The following is a 5,357-nucleotide window of genomic DNA, read 5'->3' as shown; positions in this document are numbered from 1 at the left end:
TTGCAACCTGTAGTGTGTTAAACAGACCAGTGTCCTCAGTTTGTCACATGTTCTTTCTTTCTTTCTTTCTTTCTTTCTTTCTTTCTTTCTTTTTTCTTTCTTTCTTTCTTTCTTTCTTTCAAACATACAAAGAAACAAAATAAAACCAAAGCAAAATAATTTAACTTCTTTCTTTCTTTCTTTCTTTCTTTCTTTTTTCTTTCTTTCTTTCTTTCTTTCTTTCTTTCTTTCAAACATACAAAGAAACAAAATAAAACAAAACAAAATAATTTAACTTATTTTTCTTCTTTCTTTCTTTCTTTCTTTCTTTCAAACATACAAAGAAACAAAATAAAACAAAAACAAAATAATCTAACTTCTTTCTTTCTTTCTTTCTTTCTTTCTTTCTTTCTTTCTTTTTCTTTCAAACATGCAAAGACACAAAATAAAACAAAAACAAAATAATTTAACTCCATTTTCTTTCTTTCTTTCTTTCTTTCTTTCTTTCTTTCTTTCTTTCTTTCTTTCTTTCTTTCTTTCTTTCTTTCTTTCTTTCTTTCTTTCTTTCTTTCTTTCTTTCTTTCTTTCAAACATACAAAGAAACAAAATAAAACAAAAACAAAATAATCTAACTTCTTTCTTTCTTTCTTTCTTTCTTTCTTTCTTTCTTTCTTTTTCTTTCAAACATGCAAAGACACAAAATAAAACAAAAACAAAATAATTTAACTCCATTTTCTTTCTTTCTTTCTTTCTTTCTTTCTTTCTTTCTTTCTTTCTTTCTTTCCAACATGCAAAGAAACAAAATGAAACAAACCAAAATAATTTTACTCCATTTTTCTTTCTTTCTTTCTTTCTTTCTTTCTTTCCTTTCTTTTTCTTTCTTTCAAACATGCAAAGAAACAAAATTAAACAAAAACAAAATAATTTAACTCCATTTTCTTTCTTTCTTTCTTTCCTTTCTTTTTCTTTCTTTCAAACATGCAAAGAAACAAAATTAAACAAAAACAAAATAATTTAACTCCATTTTCTTTCTTTCTTTCTTTCTTTCTTTCTTTCTTCTTTTTCTTTCAAACATGCAAAGACACAAAATAAAAAAAACAAATAATTTAACTCCATTTTCTTTCTTTCTTTCTTTCTTTCTTTCTTTCTTTCTTTCTTTCTTTCTTTCTTTCTTTCTTTCTTTCTTCCTTTCTTTCTTTTCTTTCTTTCTTTCAGAACACAGGTCCAGCCTGTCTCACCTCTGTATCTCCTTTGGCTTTGCTGTGAAAATCCGTCAGTGGTGAAAACAGGTGGGATCACCAACTCACCTCTTTTCTGGGATCTCTGTGTAAAAGTGGCTAATGTTGTAGAAGATGATGGTGTTTCCATGGTAACTACAGATCCTCTGAACATCCAAATGGGTCATATCTGATGACCATGAAACGATGACAAACTGTATTTTCCACCACTTATTTCCATGTAATGATAGAATTAGTGGATCGACAGGTATTAAACAGTTTATACCAGTAGATGCTGTTGTTCCCTGGTGGCTGTTTGGGTCGTTAGGGGTTAAATACAAAAATACTGTTGGCAGCCCTGATGGCAGCTGTGATAATCTGCCTATAGACAAATGTCAAATGGAAGGCAGCCGGTCGTGCGCTGATGTCGGTGGATGATTAGGTGACCTTCAGATTCCCAGATTGTAACCATGGCCCTGCCGTTTTCCCCTGAGGGGGCCCATCTATCTGTACCTGTTTTATGGAACTGTGAGTGGGAGGCAAACCCACAGGAGACAGGACAGAGGGGGTGGTGCGGTGGTGGTGGTGGTGGTGGGGGGGTGATGTTCTCTCATTAATACCAGGATGTTTGTATGTATTTATTTACTTTTCTGGGAAGTCATTATAGGTGTGTATGTGAAGATGATGAGGTAACTGTTTGGATTTTTCATATATTCTGCTGATATGAAGCTAAAGGACAGACTGTTGTGTGGAGAAGGGGTGGGATTAAATAAATCATACTTCCTCCAACTCCTTTTTGAATGTATGAATGAAGTCATACTTTGTTTTCATGTATATGTTTTTTCATGTTTTCTTGCAATCTGTTTTATTTCTAAGGACTAAGTAGGGTCACTTTTGTTTTGTTGCATATTTGAAATAAACTGAACTGAACTAACTGACTGAACTTTTTTTTTTTTTTTTACTTGTCTTGTCCAGCATCATAACAGCAGAATGGTGGTCTGGCTGCCTTGTTGTGCTGAACAAATTTGCATTGTTACTTCATAAATATATGAGGCTCCCCTTGATATTCCACTGCCTTTATTTTGTTTTTTTTTGTTGAACCACATTTCGATGCCAGACCTGACAGGAAGGAACAGGGAGAAGGAAAAGAAAGGGGGAAGAGAGAAGGAGATAACAAAGGGTGGAGAGAATAAAAGAAAAAAGAAGGTGGCAAAGACCCTCACAGGAAAAGTAGGACTTAAGTTATCATTAGTTTTCTTGTGAACTAATGATAATTTAACCCTGTAAAGCCTGAACCATTAAATAATTGACAGAAAATTCCAGTTCTTTGAAACTGGAGCCTTTATTGGTCGTTCTGAACAACCCCCCAAAAAATTTTTCAAATATCAATTTCCATATATGAGTTTGATTTTTGTATCATATTTGATACATTGGGTGTCAATGCTCAAATATTATTATTTTTGAACAAACACAAACATGTCTAATAAATTGGTAATTCCTTTTCAAAAGTGTCAAAGTTCTTCCTCCTTCCTCATTAATGACAGTCTTTTAGTGTCACTGGAAAGGCCTCTGGTGAATGAATTCCTCCCCCTGGTGGATTATCTGTGTATTACATGTATCTAATTGTATACATCATGTTTTTAAGAAATTAGAATAAGAAAAAGTGCACAAAGACTAATTTAAACAGCAAACAAATGTTAACCTGAAGAGAAAACACCAAACTGTAATAAACTGAAAAAAAAATGACAAACTTCAGTAAAAGGTTAAAAAGTGCAGACAGACTTATGCACAGAGATAGAAGGGCCTGAACATCACTGCATACAGCTTTCATTTTCTATTATTGTTTCTAAAGGGTGTCTTACATGACTCACTTTGAGTCAACTGAACATTTATCTGTTTAATTTAGCAATATTCAACCCTGTAAAACATGAACCATTAAATAATTAACAGAAAATTCCAGTTCTTTGAAACTGGAGCCTTTATTGGTCCTTCTGAACAACCCAAAAAAGTTTTTTTTCAAATATGAATTTCCATGTATGAGTTTAAATTTTGTATCATATCTGATACATCGGGTCTCAATGATCAAATATTATTTCTGAACAAACAAAAATGTAATATAACACAAACATGTCTAACAAATCGGTAATTCCTTTTCAAAAGTGTCAAAGTTCTTCCTCCTTCCTCATTAATGACAGTCTTGTAGTGTCACTGGAAAGGCCTCTGGTGAATGAATTCCTCCCCCTGGTGGACTATCAGTGTATTGCATGTATCTAATTGTATACATCAGGTTTTTCAAGACAAAAAATATCACACTGATCATGTAGAGGGCTTCAACACTTATATATCAAATATGATACATTTGGTGTTATAGGGTTAAGTACAATAAAGACTTTATGAATGTTAATGTTCCATCATTGCAGTATATAATTCTATGTAATTTCACATAACGTCCACAATTATTTTTGATCCAGATTTTTTTTTTTGGGGAAACTTGTATGAAAGAATTCAAGCCTATTTGATATAAAGTAGTGTGTTCCTGCTCCTGTAAATGTTTGTTGGTATCATTTTGAAGGTACAGGTTGTCGTACATTGATACAGATTTAATGTTCTTTCCAGTTGGATTTGGTGTGTATGTGTGTGTGTGTGTGTCATTATATAACACAAACATGTCTAACAAATTGGTAATTCCCTTTCAAAATTGGTAAGGTTCTTCCTCCTTCCTCATTAATGACAGTTTTGTAGTGTCACTGGAAAGGCCTCTGGTGAATGAATTCCTCCCCCTGGTGGATTATCTGTGTATTACATGTATCTAATTGTACACATCAGGTTTTTTCAAGACAAAAATATCACACTGATCATGTAGAGGGCTTCAAACTCATGTATCAAATATGATACGTTTGGCGTTATAGGGTTAACTCCAGATCAGTCAGTACTTTGTCTTATTTGTCTGGTAAAGTGACCAACTCTTCCCTGACTTCCCTTCTTCATTCCTAGCTCTTGTATTTCACAGTTGAAAGAGCTACTCACCACTATGAAATGACAGCAGGCAGAACATGTAGACTGGAACCAGTTCTGCACCTCTGTATATTTGTCTGCTTACAATGCCCCAAAGCGTGTCTGACTAATAAGAACTGCTTCAGTAACACCTGAGACTCCATGTGCTTTATTGGCCTAAAATAGAACAAGTAAACCCTCCTTTCCAGTAAAGGACAGTTCTTCTCTTATGAGTAATATTATCATATGTGTGAGGAAGCAACAAATAAGAAGTGAAACAAGCTTTTCCAACATGTTAATCATATAATCATAGACATATCAGTTCAGCTGTCTTGTCAAGATGAACAAAAAATACTCTTTCAGTTATCAAGATTCACCATTCATATCATCAACAGACTGGAGGAAGTGTGGCTTCTTCCTCCTGTAGGTGCTGAATAGTGAAATACAGTAAGTCTGCACTGGAACAATGAACAACAAATGTACAAACATAATGAGCAGAAATGTAGGAAAAAAGAAGTACTAGTCATAGAATAAGTGAGTAAAACACTGGGATCAAATAGTCAAAGAAAACGTGTCATATGTCAAGTGCACTGAGTTGAAAATATTGATTCTGTTCTTACCATTTAGGATTGTCATTGAAATACGGACAGAAGAGGTTTTTGTGTGCCCTCATAAAAAAATTAAAATAAAAAATAATAGAATGAAGGCCAAATTTTACTTTTTCTTCTCTGTTGCCTTGGGTGATGTAACAAAAAATAGTTCTAATATTAACTTAACTAACATGTGTTTTTAGAGGTACTGACAAAAGTTCAGTAAAGTTAGTTATTTTACACTGTTTAGTAAATGTCAAATTACTCTGATGGATATAGTATAAAAATGACAAAGCATTTACATCATAACTTCAGTTGCGACTGATTACTTTGTATGTTTGACATGAAAAGTCTATATTTGTTATGTAAACTGTGCTTTTCTAAATAAAGTAAAAAAAAAAAAAAAAAAAAAAAAGCTAGTAAGCGCCAAGCAAAAAAAAAAAAAAAAAAAAAAAAAAAAAAAAGAGAGAGAGAGAGGGGCATAAAACAAAAACAAGCAAACAAAAAAAATGCCATCATAAAACTTAAAGGCAGTTAAATTAAATATTAGGGTATGGGACTTTTCTGAAAAAAGTGT

The sequence above is a fragment of the Sphaeramia orbicularis genome, chromosome 18 (assembly GCF_902148855.1).
Source record: "Sphaeramia orbicularis chromosome 18, fSphaOr1.1, whole genome shotgun sequence".
NCBI lineage: Eukaryota > Metazoa > Chordata > Actinopteri > Kurtiformes > Apogonidae > Sphaeramia > Sphaeramia orbicularis.
Note: the sequence above shows the minus strand (reverse complement) of the source record.